At 35.9% G+C, this 22130-nt stretch overlaps 1 protein-coding gene across 4 annotated transcripts in view; it reads right to left on the bottom strand.

The window, feature by feature from the left end:
- The window catches only part of FLRT2 (fibronectin leucine rich transmembrane protein 2), a 56157-nt gene that overhangs the window by 7666 nt on the left and 26361 nt on the right, over positions 1-22130 (bottom strand). Inside the window, exon 1 of one of the 4 annotated variants that reach the window (XM_042872083.1) lies at positions 4974-5061. The exons of the other annotated variants lie outside the window; for them this stretch is intronic. The gene's annotated coding sequence lies outside the window, so the exon portion shown is untranslated. Of the gene's footprint in view, positions 1-4973; positions 5062-22130 lie in introns of those variants that run through there. 4 annotated transcript variants of the gene reach the window in all.

Below are 22130 nucleotides of genomic sequence, written 5' to 3'. Positions count from 1 at the left end.
AAGAAAGAAAGAAAGAAAGAAAGAAAGAAAGAAAGAAAGAAAGAAAGGAAAAAAAAAAAAAAAAAAAAAAAAGCTTAACTTGAATGTCAAAAATTAACATAAATTAAAAACAAAGCAAAACCAAAACCAGATAGTCTATCCTTTTCACTACTGCCAGACTGTGAATACTATTCAACACAAAACCATTTGGCATAATTTTTTTTGCTTTTCTACAGACCAATATCAAAATCAAATCATAATTTTACTCTGCTTAATTACCTTACACAGTAAGTGCAAGGCTATTATGTCTGGAATCAAATGACACCCAGAAAACAAATATAATTCCATTTCTCAGGAACCAAGCACTTACGAAAGATGTTCTGTATTTCTATCACTTGATAACAAAGATAATTGCATAATAATACCTAATAAATCTCTTTTTTTTTAAATATAAGTAGAGTTCACATCTATATATGAATGAACATTATACTTTTTTACTGAGTAGGAGCCAGAAGTGCAGGTTTACTGTGTATGATTCTGTATGAGTTACTTGGTTTTGAAAATCCTTAATATCAAACTATAATCTTTCCATCACAAGCACAGAGAAAATGGCATTATTTCTTGAGAAACTAAAGTGCTTTTATGGGAAACCTTTTTGCATGCTTGCTGCTGTGGCTGCTTCATATTTAGAAGTGTGCATAATACGAGAAAAAGAGGTAAGGAGGAAGAAAAAGAGGTGAAGGTCAAGACAAGAAATCCTCCCTGGTGCTCTCTTCTTAAGTGAATATTGATACCAGGATAGTGTCAGTAGCCAGTACTGGAAAGAAAAAAGTGTCTCTGCACACAGTTAAAAACACAATTAAGTCTACATGGACAGATTTTGGCAGAGGAAGTCATTATTACCTTTGCAGTACTGTCATAAGAATGATTCAGCAAATATACTCAATGAGCTCTTCCCTTGTATTCTTCTTTGCATTGATCAGGGCATTTCTGTTTTTGCCTCCCATTTTGCTCTTACAGCTACTTTCAGAATCTCAGATCAAGCAGCCTTCTGGAGGCAAGTGAAGTGAATTTGGATCTGATTAAGCAGAGACAGAAGAAAGTTTAGAAAGTGGTTCATATTGCAGCAATGGCGGTAAAGACCTTTCTCTCACTTGCTCCTCTAAGTCTCTCTTTCCAGCAATATTTCTGCAAATTATTAAGCAGATGAATTTTCCAGAAGGATGCAGGCTTCAAGAAGTTATTATTTGAAAGGCATGACATTATGAGCAACAAAAGCCTTGCATTTACAAATGTGAGTCAAATAATGATTCTTGCCAATCAGCAGGAATCTGACAGACCCCAATTCCTGTTCTCCAAGAAGAAAAGCTAAGGCAGTAGAATATTCTCTCTTCATTCATTTATTCATTCATTTTAAAATAAATAAATAAATAAATAAGAAACTTTTTTTCCCACTGACTTTGTCCATTCCCACCTCCAAGTAATACAACTTCACTAATAGAAGTCTGACTAGATTATTAGATTGACAGCCTCTCTGCTGCATGACTGATAATCATTTGATCTTTATAGAACTCTTATAAAATTATTATTTATGTGTTCTATTAGTGCACATTTTTCCACGTAAGAATTTTATTTCCTTTATAGTTCAGGCTTGTTCTTTGCCTGAAAGTACTACAGAGTGCAGTTGTTGCACAGAAATGAGGAGGTTAAATTACAGAGCAAGCTACTGGACCACCTGGAGTTGTCACTGTATACCTGGAAGGAAAACTGCAGTAGCTACAAGAAAAATAATCCAAAGGTTTCAAGTCAAGGCTGCCCTTCATCCTATCAGACACTTTGCTTTGCCAAATATCTGACTCAATTTAGTGGACTTGTCCATAAGTGGATACTGAAGTGCATAAGTTCAGACATGCTATTCACTCAAATTTATCTTTCAGTTTGTTGTACCACCTAGTCTAATCTGAATGTCTGTCTGTATGGATTAATCTTACACAGACTTTTGCTATTAAATGTTTCAGCTTCTGGCAGAACCAGAAAGGGAGTTCTAGAAATTGAAAACTGCCTCTTGATTTCTGAATTCTAATGTAAGAATCATCAAAAACAGTTATTTCAGCCAGTTGTAGCTACCAGAGGAAAAGTTAATGAAGACTCAAATGAAATATCAAAACAAAAATCTTTGCCATCGCAGGCATGTAGGACTTCATCATAAAACATAAGGGAGAAAGAAATGTGCAGAACTCCAGCTTTTTAACTAACATAAGATTTTGAGTTTTTTAGGACATGAAGGTTGCCCAAAAGTCACTGATAACCTAAGCATATGCTTAAGAGGAAATATCTGTGCATTCATTATAAAATAGCTGCTTGTTGAAAATTTAATACCGATGGTAACTATCATGATATTTCAACTCTAGTGGGCAAAGAGGAACATATGATTACCTCCAGGACTCACATTAAACGGAATTTTGCACCTACTAGCAAAGTGTTATTGATGTCTTTATTAACCTTCCCCCAAGGTGTAGTCTAATTTTTCACCAGTCTAATGCTGCTCTGTTCAACACTTGACAAACCTGTTAAAAAGTGAGTGAGAACCACTGATTTACTACGATGGAGAATTAATTCCTTAGTCTTCATCTCCAAAGACCTGATCTCATATCTTTGGTGAAATAGTTTTGATGAATCTCATCTAGTACTTCATAAACTCAGTAACGTATTATGTGATGATATAAAGCTGAATTGAGAATGTTGAATATGGCAGATGAAAAGAATCTTACATGAGGAACTATCTGGAACATTTCAACAAAATGCATTTTCATTAAAATATATGATTTCACTGAAACCCAGCATGTTTCATGGAGATTTGTCAGTTTTGATTACATTTTCAATAAGAAATGTGTCTGAGGTCCAGTGCTTTCTGATTACTTGTGACCAGAGTGAGAGAGGGGAAGAAAAAAAATGTGAGAAAGAGTAGAAATTTGACCTTTATACAAAAAGGTAAGCTTTGACAAAAATTCATTTCAAGAAAGCATTCATAAAGTACATTTAAAACCATGAAAGCTGCGGAATTATCTGCCTCTGGACAGCTTTACTTGGCATGGTCAAGGGAAAAGAAAGAAATTGCTTGTTTGCTTTCTTGATCCTTTTCCAGAGGACTTACAGCTTCCTGTGAGAAAAACATTTTTTTAACATATGTTAAAAAAATAACAACAACAACAGCAAAACCTCTAATAATAGTAAACTAATTTTAAATAATTCCTCTTTTTGTAACACAAACATTCTGTACTATGTTTAGCATAATGCATTTTGTAGTAACAAAAAATGAAGGCAACCTGCTGTTTCTTTGCAAGCAAATTGGTCTCTACCTATAAATTATTCTACACTGTGAAGCAAGAAGTTTGCTTTTATCTAAAGATATGTGGTCAGCCTGGCAAAACGTTTTTGGGTAATTTGAAAAAGCTGCTTTTAGTGACCTAAGTTACTAAACATTGCTTCTGTGCAGATAACATCTTGACACATTTTAGATGCCTTGCACAGTGCAACATCAGTGATGAGATTTTGTGTGCTGTTACATTATCTTGTGGGTACTATTCATTTAATCTTAGTGAGAAAGTGAGCATAGGCTGCCATGTCATGATCTGCCCCCAACCCCCTATGTGCCTTATATAAATAAAGATGTAAGTGTTATATGTACATACTTCCAACAAAATCAGGAGATTTCTCCTTCCCTTTCCCATTGCTTTGCATGCTACTTGCATTCACAATACTAAGAAGTAGTCCATAAGCACTGCTAAGGAGCTATTAAAAATAATAAAGTTGCTTGCATGCTAATTGCCTCTGAATACTGAAGAGAACCTGTCATGTGTACAGTGTAGCCATTTAACCACTGAATGTACCCCTGAACAAAAGACTGTCCCCATCTGGAGAGCAGATCTTGCTCACAGGACACAGCCCATGTAATACGCAAACAGCAGGTTATTAAACAAAATATTAAACCACTGCCATCAGATAGTTAGTTAATAGGAAAAGGAAAAAATATTAAAACAATGGATAAAGAATGTGCAATTAAGCTTCTGAAATATCTGTTCAGCTAAATAGCTGAAATATTCATCAACTATACAGTGTCTTAGCATCGACAGTGCCTGACAAGGGACTGGGGATCTGGGATTGTTATCTTCTTTCAGCAATCCAATTTTCTACATGCTACGGTGAAACAAAAACAATATTCTCACTATTCCAAGAATGTCTCTAGAGCACTTCATATAAGAAACACACTGTGATTTTACATATAATCAGAATTAAAAATAAATATTAAAATTCAGCAATACAAATCAGTACAGTTATATCAGTAGCCATTTTCTACCACTATAAAAATAACCAGCATGCAGTGGCATTTTCTTAAAATCCACTGTTTACCTAGGCACTGGTAAAAGTTATGATTTACATTAGAGTACAGAGAGAAAGAAAGACAGAAGCATTAGAACAAAAGAGTTTACCAAGGATTCAGTCCACTTAAAAATTATCTTTTTCTTTTTATTTCTTTTTTTTTTTTTTTTTGTCATTTAGTTTTTTTTTCTTTCATTCAGATTTCTGTTAACTCTTTATGATGCTCCCTGTTTTCAGTGAGAGGGCCCTATTTTCCATTTCAATATTGATGGCCAAGCATATATTCTAAGAAGGTAAACATATGAGGCATAGAAGGACAAAGAAAATATAATAGGTGATTGAATAAAATAATTCAGTGCATTGAGGCTGTTAATACAAATCTTGATTCTAACAGAGAGCAAATATCTTTTGGCACTTTTTTCTGGTTTGGTTCTCCTTTGGTGAAAGCATATAACACTACATTTCTGAGGCAGTCATTAAGTTTTCCCATTTAACATGAAAGTTAGTTGAGAAAGGCTGAAATGAACTGTACAGAATCAAACACAGGGCAGCTTGAGTTTTATGTAAAAATATAAATAAGTGCAAACTCAAAACAGTAAATAGACATTTCTCACCCAATGATTCCAAGTCCTTGAATTAAAACCAGGAGATCATGAGAGGTCTTAAGGGATAACAAAATATCAAATAAAGTTAATGTCAGGCAGCAACAGCATTGCTCCTGCAGGACAAAGAACAGATTACATATTTAAAAACTGGTTGCAGCAGTTTACATCATCCAAGGAAATATTAACTGCCCTTAATTTCTCACAGCAGTTCAGTTCCTTTGGAAAAAAAGGCAGAAATGATGTTTAGATCTGCAGATGTGAATAAAGTCATTTCTCAATCCTCCTCCTGCTATACTCCTTGAAGGAGCAGAGATGCACAAAGACAAAGCAGAGCTGTGTAGACATCTTATTTCCAGAAGCTGGAAATGTGCTCTTCCAGCCGGTTATTTTCTGCCTCACTATGATGACTGCAGAACAAAATATTCAGTGTGAATAGTTTTACATGCTATACATCATCACAAGTCCTTTAACCATGCAGAGAGGAAACAGGATAAAGACATCTACCAGTAAGCAACTAATTTTCTCCAGAATGTACTGAATAATCAGAAAGATCTGCCATTTGTATGTGTTTATGAAGAAGCAGCTCATCATAAAATAAACCCTGCTATGCTGTGCTAATTTTTCTGTCATTTTATTTTCTTAATAGATGCTCTAAGAACTTTTTATACATGTTTTTTTGATGTTTTTAAACATGAAAAGTTCTCCTGGTCTTATGTTACTTAGGAAGTTCAAAGACTTCATGTTGAAGGAATCCTGAGAGTTAGAAGAAAGCACTGAAAGCCATTCAGCTTTGTTTTTTCACTTCTCCCCTTTGCCTCTCAGGTCTGTATGTAGTTGGATCAGTGAGACAAAAACTTTCAATAGGCTTTAAAAATGACACCTACCAGCAGAAGAGCAGATAGAAGAGTCCTCTTAATGCTCCTCAGTGGGTGATCTTTAGCTTTGTGCAGCCAACAAAGAGACTTGTGCACTACTTAAACTCTCTTAATAGCTTTTAAGTGGGTCCAAAGAGGTACAGAGGCCTGCAGCTGGCCTTCAGCCCAAAAGCAAATTCCATATGACATATGCCAAAGCACTTCAGGCAAACAGTCTTCTTATCAGTGTCTCCTTATGCTACTACTGTTCAACATAGCCATTATTGCAAGGTATCACAGAAATATTATTGTCAGTATTTTGTGCTTACACAAAACTAGACATCTCAAATGAGTCCAGGAAGGGACTCAAGGAAAAGCCAGAAAGACAAAGTGGGGAGAAAAAAAAAAAGGAGAGATAGACTTTTAAGATATTCCATATGCTGCAAAATATGCCTGTTCAAAAATGCAATTATTGTTGTCTTCTGTCTGCAGAGCACTCTATCTATTCAGGTCACTGCATGAATCAAATAAGAAGACGCTCTTATGTTTGCTGTAGATTTCTAGGTACTTTCAATGGACCTCATATGAAGATATGCTGAGAGATTTGGGAGTTTGCTGATTTTTTTTTCTTGGACAAAATTGAGATTGGAAAACTGAGATAGGAATCTCCTAATACATGGGAAATTTAGGACCCTTACCTATTTCTACACGAAAATTTTATGTACTGAAGGCATAATTTTGCCAATTTTGCCTTGTTTTGATAATGAGGAATACATTTATTGAAGCCCACTGATGAAAGGTATAAAACCAGCAATAGTTCTAAATCCAATACCTGGTATTTTCAGCACTTTTACTTCTGACATTCTGTTATGACATTCTATTGACCTCTACACAAACCTTTTGCATAAGGAGCTATAAAATAAGGGAAGTGAAAAGCAAATCAGCTGTGATGGCCAAGGAATAATTGTACTGCTCAGACACATAACAGCAGACATCAGGCTCTCATTTCTTTTCATATTGCGTAGATACTTGCAGAAGGATAACTGTGAAGCAGAAGACGAATCAAAACAAAATAAAACAAAATAAACATAATAAACATAATAAGCATAATAATAATAATAACAATCATATAAACTAGGGTCTTATAAGCAGTCTGGAATAAGGATTCAGAGAACTGGGATGGCCACAGATATTGCTTTGATTACCCAAATCTCTCTATTCCACCTCTATCTTTGGGCTACTTCATCTGTGTGTTGTTATGCAGGAGGTACAGCCTAGCTATTGTGCACACACACACAGCCTACTTCAGATTAGATTTGATTGAAATTTATCAGGCACCTCACTCCAGACTCACCTAGACCTCTCTGACCCATTATAGTAAATAGCTATCTTTAATTCAAATAGTGGTTTAAAAATAATGAAACACAAAAACATGAAAGTTACAACTATTCCAGTGGATAACAGACTTGCTGATTCTTAGGAGTCAGCCCAGAGCAGTGAAGTTTGTTTACTGTATAAAATTATTTTAGAAATCCTTTCCCTGCTAGCTCAATCAAAATGAACTGCATTTCCTAATACCATATATCCTGAGAGATAGCGCCACTATCCAAAGAGAGGCTTAAACTAACCCACCCTGGCAGCAATTATCTTCAAGGCTTTTGAGCCTCTTGGGAGATACTGCCCTTCTCTGTTCCAGTGAAGCAGAAAACCATCTTGTATCCAAAAGGAAAAAAAAGTGTTTCCATGCTCACTGCAAATATTTTAAGTATTATTCTTCTTCCCTCCAAAAAGAATGTATTTTACTCAAATCTTCTGTGTAAAGCTTATAAAAAAGGGAAAGACTTGCCAAAGCAATGGTGTTCATTATTTTTACTAATCACCAAATAACTTTGAAGCACAGATAAGGACTGACTAATCATTCAGTGTTTAAATACATTTATTGTGGCTATTCTTGTCACTTTCTGAATTAAATTCCCACAGATTGCTGAGCTACGCTGTGATGAAATTTTAAGATGACTTGCATAGGCACCTTTTGCAAATTAGCTGTAAATTCATTGGCACCAGTCTTAAGCTGAGAAGCATCTAACTCACACTACCCAACAGCAAGCAATGAATTAGGAAAATTCCTGTATGAAAACAATATTTTCAATGCCAAGAGTCACAGATAGCCATTTAAAATGGAGAAACCAAAGTACTTCCTTACACAACACATGGCAAACTTAAATTAGGCCCGTCATAACAGACCTATGCGGCAGGTTGAAATATGAATTCATTAATTTCATGGACATCATGTTTTTAACCAGGTTCTCTTAAGGAGAAGGGTGAGAATGTATTTTCTAACATGCTGAGCTCTGTATGGCAAAAACCAGCTCCAACAATTTCTTGTCAGTTCTAGAGACAAAGTATTGAGTTGGCTAGACCACTAGTTTCTCTCAGTTATGAATTTCTTGTTACAGTTAGGAATTCCTTGTTTTAGTGAGTCACATTTTATAGTCCGAACTGGAAGGTGAGAGGAAAGGTACAAGGAAAATGATGTTCTTTACCACCTTTGTGGTAAAGAAGTGGGATCTAATGCATCCTCATAAAGTTTGAGGATAACACCAAGCTGATCAGTACAGCTGATACCATAGAAAGAAGAGATGCCATCCAGAGTGACCTGGACATGCTCAGAAAGTAGGCACATGAGAACTTACCAAGGTTCAACAAGGCCAAGTATAAGGTGCTTCATTTGGGTTGGGGCAATCCCAGATATGTGCATAGACAGGAGAAGAACTCCTTGAGAAAAGCCTTGCAGAGAAAGATTTGTGGATACTGGTGGATAAAAAGATAGGCATGAGTCAGCAGAATGCACTTGCAGCCCAGAAGGCCATCTGTATCCTGGGTTGCATCAGGAGGGGATGGCCAGTAGGGAGAGGCAGAGGATTATCACCCTGTTCTCATGAGGCCCAGTCTGGAGTAATGCATTTAGATTGGGAATCCCCAGAACAAGAAATATGCAAAGCTGTTGGAGCATGTCCAGAGAAGGGTCACAAAGAAGATCAGAGAGCTAGAGTGCCTCTCCTCTGAAGACAAGCTAATACAGCTGAGTTTGTTTAGATCGGAGAGGAGAAGGCTTCAGGAAAACCTCACTGAGGCTTGCCAGTACTTGAAAGGAGCTTACAGTCAGGAGGGAGACCAACTTTTAATATGGACAGATAGTGATAACACATGGAAAAATGGCTTTAACTAAAGGAGAGGAGATTTAAATTAGATGTTAGGAAGAAATTCTTTACTCAGAAGGTAGTGAGGCACAGGCTGCCCAGACAAGTGGTGAATGCTCCATCCCTGGAGGTGTTCAAAGTCAGCCTAGATGGGACTCTGGGCAGCCCGATCTAGTGCCTGATTTAGTGGCTGGCACATCTGCATACAGCAGGGGGTTGGAACTCGCTGATCTTTAAGTCATCTTCCAAGACAAGACATTCTATGATTCTTTCATATCATGTGATGAAATGTAACATACATAGATCTGCCCACTTACACTTGCAGAGTATTCAAATCAGAAATGAAATAGTAGTAATATTTTGTAATTTATTTGTTATTTTATAAGTCATCAGTGCAGATCAGATTCTGCATTTTGAACTTCTGGATAGCTGCTAATAAGCACAAGTAAAACATTAAGTCAAAACTTATTAAACAATGTCATTTATTAGCATTTGTTGTTTACTCCTAAGCATTCCCAGTGCAACAAAAATAAAATGAAGAGTTCAGTTTCTTTTCTGCTTCTGAAGCTATGAGTTTTTAAAGTGAGGACAAGAATGAAATGGTAAAATACTGATGCATAAATATGCTGTCAATGTTACAATAAGTTCTAGTTCCCTAAATAGCAATGTCCTGCTTTAGCTTTAGAGAACTGGGAAATTTGTACAGTGAAGTACTGACCATAGAGGGAACTGAAACATATAATCATGTTTTGGATTCTTCTCTTTGAACCTTTTCATAAGAGAATAATCCAAGCCACAATGTCTGTATATAGAATTGCACTGCCTTGAAGACCAGAATGGTTTGAATACAGAGTTTCAACCTGAACACATTTGTAATTTTTATTTCTCTAGGCTTTACAGAAACATCATCTTAAAAGAAGAAATCCTTCCATTTGTATCTTTGAATGACATAGATGGGATCTTTCTTCTCCATTTCCTACCCAAACTTTGGTGAAAAAGGTCATTGGACCAGCTGCTATAAAAAGTCTATATAAAAAGTCTATATAAAATCTGTGAACTTGATAAGTTGTATCTTTTTTTTTTTTTTTTTTTTTTTTTTTTTTTGACTGCTGGGAAGTCAGAGGCTTTTGTAAGAAAGGCTTGCTCACTAGCTCACTTCACCTCTTTTGAGATACAGTATCTTAAAAGAGCTTCATCTTTCACTAGCCTATGGAATCCATAATTTCGGCGGTGTTTCATTATGAAGAAAGTTTAGCAAAACGGTTAGCTCTTTCTGAATTTAATACTTCTACTAAGAACAACAATAAACAAAACAATGCCAAAACAGAACAAATACAGTGATTTAAGTAAACAAAAGCAGAGGAAATTCATACCTTTTCTTCTGATTCTTCCAATTTCACTCCCAGTGAAATCACTAGGAAGAATCACTGCTAGTGATTCTGTAGCACTCTCCCTCTTTTTCTTTCCCTTTTTCTTTCTGGTGGATGAGCCTTTCACTGATCTCTGCCATTTTTAGCCTAATAATAACAATCACAATTTTTGAAGTCTATTCTTTATAGACACTATCTTTTTTTCTGTTTGAATACACTGCACTAAATAAAATAAATTCTTGATTGTCTCTTGCCAGCTATGGTACTGGCACTCAGTAAATGCTTGCCAATGCCAAACAAGCTAATTTTCTCCTTCCTTAAAAAATGCAGTTACAAATTTGTAATCACAAGTAAGAATTTCCTTTTTCTGTTGTATTTGCAGTCTCCCTCATGGAGTCAGCTCAACTTTTGCTTCAGCTGCTGCAGGACACAGTGATCGTAATCTTACAGAGGTAACATGGCCATGAAGATTCTATTGCTAAAGGATAATTGCATTCCATAAGCTGGTAGGCACAGTCATACTTGTCATTTTATACACCATTATTCACCTTCTGATTGCTCTTTCTAATCCAGACTTAATCAGTAGTGTCCAGCCATCAGTCCTTAAAATAGGTGATCAGTGCAATAGAAAATGAAGTAGTAACTTAGAGCTATTCCTTAGAGAAAGTAGTCTGAAATGGTGTAAATAGGAAGCAATTTTGCGTAAGCCACTCATACTTCTGCCTGATACCAACACCAAAGCCCTGATTGATCACTGAGCCAGGAGTAACAGAGTAGATCACTACAAGGTGCGCTTAGAAAGATAAGTGTTAAATATTGACAGAAAAATTAAAAAAAAAAAACCTATGCTCTTCAGGATTCCTTTAGATACTATTTTTTCCGTAACAAGCTCTTTCAGTGACAATCACCTCAGTGGCATAAGTAGATGAAGACAGCACTGAAAGAACATCCTGCTAATGTACAGCAAGTAGTATACTACCACACATTTAGAGAAGCTCTAAATGTGTTATTTAATTGATGAACTTTTTTTTTTTTTTCTCCTGAGAAATACCGTGGTACCTGGATGAACAGCTTTTAGTGTTTACACTTGTAAGCACTATTCACTTTCCTGTAATCACAAAGTCTTGAATCTTAAGGAGGGAAAACTCAAGTTCTTCTGAACCCACAAGATTCCAATAGATGTCCCCATAAAAGAAACATTAAGTAAGCTTAGATTCACAATAAAATCAGGGCTGGAAAATTTGCAACTTGTAACCTATGATCAGGCACATAACTAGCAAATGTGTTTCTTAAACTCAGTGTGAGTTATTCAAGCATTACTTTACTCAAGTAAATAGGACTGATTAATCCAATTATCCCACATGGCTTCCACTTGATTTAAGATAACTCCATCTTTCCTAAGCACAACAGAATGTAAAAGGAAGCTAAGCACCTAAAAAAGAAACAACATTTTTCATCAGACTGCGTGGATAGCTGTCCCAGATATAGAATCATAGAATCATAGAATCGCAATGTTGGAAATGACCTGCAAGATCATCTAGTCCAACCACCCTCCCATTCCCAGTACCACAAGCTTCTAAACCATCTCTCATAGCTCCTCTTCCAGGTGCCTCTTAAACACTGCCAGGGACAGCGACTCCACCACCTCCCTGGGCAGCCATTCCAGTGCCTGACCACGCTCTGAGAGAAAAAGTTTCTCCTAATGTCCAACCTAAACCTCCTCTGGTACAACTTCTGGCCATTTCCTCGAGTCCTACTATTTGCCTGGGAGAAGTGGCCAGACCCTTTTTCATCACAGCCTCCCTTCAGGAAGTTGTAAAGTGCAACGAGGTCTCCCCTGAGCCTCCTAGGTGTCCCCTCAGCCTCCTATCTCACTATATCTCACTATAAAGGAGATAAAAACAAACATGGCAAAGCGTCTTGTGTGGCTTCTGTTCAATTAGGAAAGCACTGGCTTTATGGCAGTACCACAAGATTTATTGAGCCATTGTCTGGATAGAAAGAACAACAATTTTATTTTTAATTTTCTGATACTTAAAAACAACAACAACAACAACAACAGCAATGGCAACAAAAAAACCTTGTCCACTTTTGGATTTGTCCAAATAGGGAATCAAATGGTGAGACCCCATGAACTTTGTGAAGGTATTTCTCAATAATATAAGATACAGTAAACTATAGTCACCTCGGTTCTCAGTTGCAAATGTAAAGGGTTGAGACTAGAGAGCTCTGCTCTGGAGCTACAGTCCTGACCAGGTTGCTGCCCAGATGTTTATCAGCAGTCAATGGGCTAATTCTCTCATTCGTTTGTGTGGATGGGAACATAGAATTGGGACTGACCTACTTAGCAGCTGTGTTCCTAAGAGGTAGAATAATAGAATCACCAAGGTTGGAGAAGACATCCAAGATCATGTAGTCCAACTGTAGCCAGGAGCTGATGTATGGCTTGTTCTTCCTCATGTGAATTTTTGCATGGTCCTTTCCCTTTTCTCCTGTGAATTAAGACTTTGGGCTTTAGCTGCTTTTAGTTCCAGGGATAGCCAAATAATCCTGTAAGAAATCTCAGCATGTTAAGCATTATTGAACTCCATCTGGAATTCAAAAAATGTCTTCTTCAGTTCAGGTTGAGAATCATGGCTGCACATCTTGGGTACTGATGGCAGAATACAGGAACTACCAAAAACCTTTAGCTTCTTTGGAGAAAAGTGTTCTGGCAGTGACAATAGCAAAAGCTGACAGACTTTTCTAAGAAATTCAGGATAAAACACAGTATATGTGACATAAGGCTGAAGGCTTTGGGATCTTACACAAGTGTGTACACTAGCTGTACTGGAAGCTTCCTTTAGGATGTTTTCCCAAACCCTTAGAGAAGTCAAGAATGAAGACAATTCGAAGTATATCTTAAACCTTGCTTGGCCACTTGCATTGATGTTTTGACTTTTAAAAAGGCAGTGCTAGATCTTCCTTGGAGTTGAATTAAGTCACTGAAGGGTTGAAAAGAGAGACAGAAACACCAGTAAAATTAAAAGTTACAAGTTCCCGTCCCCTCATCTGCATTTAATCAATGAAACCACATGTTCTTTCCACTTAGACATCCAGCTTTGAAGACAGCCCTTAACAGCCTCAGGTTTAAACTGTTGCAGCTTTGTTATTCTGGTTTGTTATTTTCCTTTCAGTCTTTACTACCAACCTCAGACAGAGTCATTCAGTGCAAGTACAGGGAAGAAGACTGGTGTCACAGTAGGAAATTTAATTTAATGAAAGCACTTGCAGAAATTATTTTTTTATTGAAAATATGTAAGCTGACAGTCTGAATTACAAGGAAACAAGTACATGGCTTCCCATGATGCTGCACTTAAGGTAGTTTGGAAACTGTGGTGTGGTTTGACAGAATAGCGCAAACATGCTGCTTGAAGCCACAGCAACTATTCAAATCCATCTTTGTTTTAAGGATCAACTATTAAACTAATCATGCTGGTTCTACCTTGTTCCCTTTGACAGCGGTTTACAAAAGCCCTTTCAAATGCTGAAAAGTTGCAAGACTGCCTTTTCTGAAATGCAGAATGAATTTGTCTTGGTGGTATTTGAATGTCACAGTGAAGCCAAAGCTAGAAAGAGAAGTTCCATGTACTCTGTCAGCTATGCTCAGCAGAAAGTGAATATAAAACTGGAATATGGAGACCTGGAATATGAAATAAAGTATCTAGATTTTATGGCATACAGGTTTTAATGTTGCTGAAAATGAGAAATGTGAAGAAACTCATGGCAGTTGTTTTACTTCACCAGCAAAAAAACATACCTTGTGTTGCTAGTGCCAGGCTATTTAATGGAAGAAGATTATCCCAGTCTCTTGATATAACAGTATCATGTGGACAGATTTGCGCAAGAGATACAACCTTTCTGTCTTTCATCAGTTCTTGAACTTCCATGGCCATAACATTGAATGAACCATGCTAATCCTCAATTTGAGACCCAAAAAATTTACAATAGTTTACTGAAAAGTATCACCTTGTACTCTGTTTCTGGATTGTTTTTGATTAAAATATTGTGATTTTCTAAAAAATAAAAACAATTTGGAATTGCACAATGAAATGTTCTCTGAATTGCAGAAATTACTGAAAATGTCCTTAATGGACATTTGCACCTAGTCACATTGATTATATGAAGACTTTATGTTTTACTGTTCAAGGCTCACAATTCCTAAGATCAATTTTCTATAAAGATTCACAGAAAAATACGTAGATAGATTCAACAAAAATTACAATTCACTTTACAAAGCCTTCTAAGGCCTCATGCATGGAAATGCTTCAAAACACAAGGAAAAAAAGAATGCAAATGCATCTCTCCAGTTTTCAGGAATTTCTGCTTCCAAGGCCAAATTCTCTGTTGATGAAAACAAGCGATTTTATTGTGCTTGTCCAGCATAGAACACTGTGTACAATGTTTTGACATTTCAAACCAAAGTCTGACTAAGGGCTTAGATGGACATTTTAAGAGAAAGGAAAAATGAACTACTTAATTTTTAGCACCCTACAAAGGTTTTTTTCATGCTGAGTTTGAAAGTAATCTAAGATTTGTGATGAAATATTTATTTCTTGAAAATGATGCCACAATCCTATAATGAAATTGAAAAGCATGAGCATTCTTCCACTCTTAAAAAGTAAACAGACAAACAAACAAAACCCAAACCCAACTCTTTGGCCTTCATTCTAATATTGTATGCTAATATGTTAGAACCAAATCTAGTCTTTTCTCAAAAAAAAAAACAAACACCTGGTATTTGTGTTTTTAGTATAACAGTATAAAACAGACTTTATTACTTTGGTATTTTGATGGTATTTTAATTTTAATAATCATGATACATAATTATTTACTTTTTACTCTATAGTCAGGGGGGAGTTGAATTTATTTGTGCTAGGATGCAAGACAATGCACTTTACTTCAAGAGAAGACAAATGATTAAAGCTGTTAACAGAAGGTGCTTTATAATAAAAGTAGAGCTTTGAGAAACTAGTAGAAAATCATAGTCACGGATTCCTTTCCCGTGTATGAAACTCCATGGCCATGGTTCTACTCTAATGCCTTTGAAGTTAATGGAAAATTTCCCGTTAGTTTCAGTTGGCTCTTTGTTTTATTTTCAGAAGTATTTTTTAAAGTTTCCCATTTCTAAATTCCCATGATTTAACCTCAGGTGTGATCTTGAAAGAATTTTTATGCACATGAGTAGGCAGAAATACTGAAGTCAGTAAGCCTGGAGGTCTGGACCCAACATCACCACTTACAGTGCCATATTCTGCTAACTGTACAGACTGCCAATCACAACACTTGATTTCTTCATTCCACTTTACAATTCAGGATACACATCTCTGCAGCTTATGCAACAGTTATATTGCTAACAATAGCAGTTCAATAAAAATAATTAATACTTTATGAAATGACAGAGATAAAATTGCAACAGAATACTTTCAATATATAGAGAAAAAAAAGACTAACTTCACCTACTTTCTTCGGACTCTTTTGAATGACTTCAAATGTAATAAGTTTCATCTGTGGGGAAAAAAGCCTTCAGAAACTTTTATTTCCATGAAGGCAGTTGATTCTGACATGTAATTACTGCTGCATCAAGGGATTTTTTAAAATCTCTGAATAATAAACAAATATTCAAGTGTCTAATTCAGTTTTCAAAGTCTCATCTGACGATGGAGTGTACCATCGTGCACTGTGCAAAATCTAACAGCTACAGTTTGATTTAATTTCAAGCAAAAATAAAAACAAGGCTGTGTGTTACAGCAGCTCTGCTAATGTTCCTAGGCCAGCATTTTAACTCATTCCAGCAGCTGTTCTTTCCCACTTTTATCCCCACATCTTTCCATAAGATCAGTATCATTTCATTTGTCATCAGCCAAATTTTCTAAAGTGTTTTTTCTCCTTCTTAAGCCATAGATCATTGCTAACAGTGAAGTGCTGAGGAAGAACCCAAATGGAACAGTGTACTGAATATTTTCTGTTCTGCAAAAAGCACCCCCTCTTCCTTCAATCTCTATTTTATTCTTTTTCCCTTTTCTCTGAATTTATACTACATTCTTTCTCTCCTGTCTTCCCAGTTCCTCAGGTGGAGCACAGTTCTGTGCAGGATATTTCTGTGGATTACAGTGATAGTGAACTGGTTTCTGACTGCTGCCCTCTTCCTTCTGTGACTCTTATTATACAAACGGTATCTGGATTTTTGAAAGGACTGTATTTGGCTAGAAACTGAATACTTCTTTGATTCTTAATAGTTCAAAACAGAATTTCTAAGGGTTTTTATTCTTAAATAATTGATGTAACTGCATGTAATTGAATGGAAAAAATAATTCAAGTAATTGTAATTAAGTAATTGAATGTTCAGTAGATAAAAATTCCCCTTAGATTTTTTAACTGAACTTTTTTTCTTCCTTTAGTGTGCTGACATTTTTCTAAAATGGTATCAGTGAAAAGAGCATAGAAAAGAAATACATTCTTGTTACAGGTTGTATGGGAACTATTGAATCATGGCCTGAACCTGTTTGATTACGTAAAGCAAGGAATGAGTCAGCTGTGGAAGCACAGATAAAGGCAATTCACCTGTGTGACCAGAAAGGGAGGAGCCTGGCTCCACTTCTCCTAGACCCCTTTTAAGGGCTGACTGCCACTGAGGAAGCATCTTTCTCTGGAGGTTGCTTTTTGGAGAGGATTTTTTGTGAACCCAGGATATGGGTAAGCTTTTCCATTCATTTCTGACTATCCCTTTCCACTGTGATAAATTTTCCAGCCATATGCTCTCTAAAGACCAGCCTAACATTTCTGTTTACTTGTCAGTTATACACTGATCTTGGTCTTCTGTAATAAATAAATGAATTTAATATTGTCTAGGCTCTGCTCATAGGAGATAATAAAAACATTTAGCGCTTACAGCAAACTACAGAGATTTTCATCTCCTAAGTACAGTAGAAACATTAAGTAATGAACCTCCTCTCTAATAGAAGAATACAAAATGGTTAATTAAGAAAATAATAAACGTTAAAAAAAAAAAAAAGCAAAAATCCAGCCAGGCCAGTTCATTAAGCTCAGTTGTACTTGATTTCTACTGTAACTATAATATCCAGCGGATACCCCTCTACTGAGAGCCAAATGTGCCAAGAATCTCTTGACCTACTGATTCTGAGTACTTGTTTAAAATACATCTTTTAAATTAAATGTTTGGGCTGGGAATGCTAGACAAACTGAAGAAAGAGTACTGGATACCTAGCAAGTAGTCAATATATAACATACTTTGTATATAGTAAGTGAACAAACACATTATGAGTGGAAATTAAACATAATTTAAGTGTTAATATTTATCACAAAAGGTTGCAGAAGTGAAGTTCAGGATTCAGGAATGAAATAGTCATCAAGGACTCAAAAAGACATATCCTGTGGTTAAAAGTAAAATGCCTGCAAGCAGAATTCTTCACACAACTATGATTGGGACTAATGTTGTAATTTGTAAAACTTAAAAATGGGATGTACATAAATAAGACCTCTAACCAGTACAGAAGAATTCTAGATATAAGCAACGTATGAATTTGTGATAAGGGTACTGCATTACATGGTGTATTATTACCTCCAGAGGTTCAAAGACATGAAATAAATTGTTTGATTGTCATGTATTCTGTTTCAGGATTTTAATGCGAGAGACAAAAAGATATTTATCCCTTTCTCTTGACAAATAATTTAGGGGTAGGGACTTTTTTTTTTTTGCTCCAGTTGGATGCTAGCAAGCAATTACAAAGAAGAGAGGAAGTGAAAGAATCTTATTCTTTTCTCCCTGGCAACATTCTCCTGTTCCTTGCAGCAGAATAATCTTTCACGAATGTACTCGGTATGGATAAAAAACATGCTTTGAGTTATACTCATTGTCAGCTTAAGGTTCAAAAGTAAATGTTTTCCCACTCCCAGCAGTTTTTGGAGATAAATATTTGCATTATTTGTCATCCTACATGGTGTCAACAGTGCTTCACTTCTAGGCTACCATGGGAGTTCCTGTAACAAATCCACCGCTTTTACTATTCTATGTTACTCCTGCTGCCCAAATTGTTCTGACTGTTTGTCTTCAACTGTATTTTCTTCCCTGAAGCATGTGATAGTAGGCAGAAAAAATATGAACTAATTATTGAATGATTGCAAAGCTCCATCCAATTTTTTTCTACCAATACTAAAGATACTTATGCAGAATCAGTATTTTCCTCACTTATTTGCCTAACAAAACAGGCATACAGTGCTGCCACAAAGGACTTGCAAATCCCAGGTTCTCAGATGATCTCTTCTCTGTGATAATGCCTTCTCTGTTGCTCTAAGGTAGCTCTGGTACTTGCAAAATTTAGAGGCACTTCAGATTGCTCTAAGCTCTTCTGGCTAGTAGCAGCCTCCACACAGTTATGTGCCATCTGAGAACAATTGTAAGCAGATGCCAAGCAGCTGCCTCTAGTAAATAGTTGGCTCTGGCCCATCTGACCCCCAGGAAATCTAATTTTTTGTGGCCAGGCTAGTGACAGAATTATCAACTAGGAACAAGCATTATTACTTATACTAGTTTTTCTACTACTTTGTTCTACAAGAGCAAAGTTAGATTGTGAGACAAATTCTGAACATTTATCTGAAGGGTAAATAATGCATACATTAAAAATTATTGAAGTACTTAGTATTTTCCATACAAAGAAGCATTCGATGTCTTCTACATTGTCATCTAAAATTTAATCTTGATGACAATGCAAACTTTCCCCACATTAACAATGGACAAGTAACTTTCTTCTTCCCCATGTTTTTTTCCATTAGAAAATGTGATGAAGCTGGTGTTGAAGGTGGGTGCTTTGGCTCTGATTCTCATGAGCTCTCTGGAGAGAGGACAAATCCCTATCAAACTGTTTCTTTCAAATCAGTGAAGCTTGCAGAGGGAGGCTTACTCTAGCCTCTTGGTTATATAGGAACTCCTATCTCACTTGCTTTATTGACAGTAACAGCAGAATAATGGCAAGACCATGTAGAAGAAGTGGGGTTTTATGGAAAAAGCTCAAGTGTGTCCTCAGTTTCTTTTATGGGCTACAAAGCACACCCAATTCCTCTTGGACTAAAAGGGTAGAGAGGCTGTACACATATCTTTGAAGACTCTGGCCTCTAACTGTTGTGGCTACTCTGAAAAGGGCTCACTTCTGACTAACATCAGACACCTGCTGTACATAGCAGAGATGAAAGTTTCTGAAAGAAGAGCTAACAATAATCCTTCATAAAGGAATTGCCAGCATACATTTAGAATTTGAGAGCAGTTCCCATTGTAAGAATGAGTCAAAAACCAGATTAGAATAATGGGTGTGGAAAATAAATTTTTCTAATTTTATTAAAGAAAACATTAGTGGTAACTAATTGTATGACTATATTCCAAAAACAACTGTTAATATATCTTAATGAAATCCTTTGATTTTAGTTATATATTCCCAGCAATATTAACTTTTGTGTGTTTTCTAAATGCCAAATCATTACTCCAATCAGTTAGATATTGCAATTATATAAAGAAACAAGATTTTTTAGAGTAAAAGAATGTTAAAAAATAATGAAACATCAGTATGGCAGTCAAGCCCTGAGTGCCATCAGAAAGTTCATCAGATGAAAAGCTGTTAACATGGCATGCAACATTTGATTTATATGTCTTTTTACATTTAAAAGCATATTGTAAGCATTAATAAGTCACCAAAAACTCTGTAATATTACAGACAAATGAAGTGAAAAATGAAGAAATGTATTTTGAAGATTCTGAGCAGCCACAGGTGGCTTAATTTCTGGCAGGATTTTTTTATAATCTTTACTACACTATTATTTTCCAGCAGTGCATGTTTTCTGGTGAGAAAACCTAAATCAAAAACATTGAATAGGTTTGTACTGCTCTGTTATCATTAGAAATAAATTTTAAAAATTGTTCAGACATGGCTGATATTCTCATTGTTTATATAAACCACAATCTTCTTTTTCCTGATGTGGGCTAGGCCTGAGGGTTGATCCTGTCTCACACTTTCCTCATAGACTGCAGATAATCAGCTACTGTACTTCCTCTTAGCCATGTTTCCACAGCCCACCTCTGGGACCAGGCAGAAAGAAAAGGTGGGTCTGGAAGCATTCATGTTTGGATTTGGTCTTCTTACTGGGTATGATTTTTGGCAACAAGGTGCTGTAGCTATGTCCACATGGTCAGGTCCGAGTGTCATGGCTGGCACTGACAGATAAAGTAATTTTAACCAAATAATAAATGTGAAAACAATATTTATTTTATTAAAGCTGAAATTAGATGTCTTGAAAAATATCAAGAATTCTATTTGTAATGACTGTTAAAGAAGACAAAATATATTTAAATGAAAATCTTTAACGTCACAGATTATTTGGAGAGCCAATAGAAAATAATCAGGAGTTTGTACTAGGACAGTGTAGATTTGCCTGAAAGCGGTAGGGGTCAAATGCAATTAGCCCTAGCTTCTACATTAAAGTCAGACAGATCAATATTAGTTTCTGCATGATCTACTTCTAGATTCAGCCTGGAAACACTGGCCAGAAAAAAACAGTCTGTAGATGTGGTATTAATGTCATTATAAGGAATTGTTTCGTTGAACAACTTGTAATAGGCTACAGTAACCCTCAAACTTTGGCATATTATTTCAAATCCATCTCAGCTGGATCCAAACATTATTGCCAGCTGATGGCAGATTAGTATAAAATAAGTAAGCATATTCCAGCACAGTTAGTTATGTCTGGGCAGGTGTGACAGTAAAAATCACAGTTCTCAGTTGCAGGAACTAGACCCTCACAAGGCCAAAAAAAAAGCCAGTAAGCAAGGAGATAAAATTAACCACTTATTCACACTCTCTGGGCTACGCTGAGGGATAGATATACATAATACGTATGTGTGAAAGGAGAAGTATTAATTGCTCATACTTCTATATTTCCTCTACAACTTCCACTGTTTAAAGTTTTCAGTCTGGTAAATGAGCAATTCATTAATTTATTACTGAAAAAAGGGTAAAACCAAGCATGTATCACCCTCTAAAATGACAAGATAGGTAAATTTAAAGCAATGTATAAGTATTTTAGTATGGTTTCTATTATTTTCTATTAAAAAAGAAAGCCATTTAAATGTATTCATTCTTATCCTTCTTAATATAGTATCAAACAAAAATTAGTCACATTCCTTCCCCTTCAAAAAACAAACAAACAAAAAAGAACCCTAATGGAAAAACTACAGTGTGCTGCACACAGATTTACCTATGATCTCCCTTAACTTTAACAGGAACCCTCAGTCTAAATCCCCAAATCCTGCAGCAAACATATATTCTTTTTAATTTAGGAAAGAACTGAAGAAGTGAAGGAATGAGATCTAACAAACATGAAAAAAATCAGTAGAAATCAAATAGCAACTGCTGTTGCAGTAAGAGACAGCAGAAACACTGCAGAAATGTTCAGCTTTCAAAATAATGGGGTTCTTGGGTTCGAGCAGAGTTCTCCAAAGTTAAAAGAGCTAGTGTGAAAAAGAGTGACAGAAGTCTGAGTAGCTTAGGAAATCAAGTAGCCTATCATCACCTCCACGAATAGTAGCATAACAAGATGGTACAGGATAGAAAACTTTTATTAACATAAATTTAAAAAAAATAAAATTAAAATATTCTTTAAAATATTATTTTGTGGTGATGAATCAAGTGATACTTT

This window comes from Lagopus leucura, unplaced genomic scaffold (assembly GCF_019238085.1).
Source record: "Lagopus leucura isolate 7727_CA_CO unplaced genomic scaffold, USGS_WTPT01 Super-Scaffold_1, whole genome shotgun sequence".
NCBI classification, from domain to species: Eukaryota; Metazoa; Chordata; class Aves; order Galliformes; family Phasianidae; genus Lagopus; species Lagopus leucura.
This window is presented reverse-complemented; position numbering and strand designations above follow the sequence as displayed.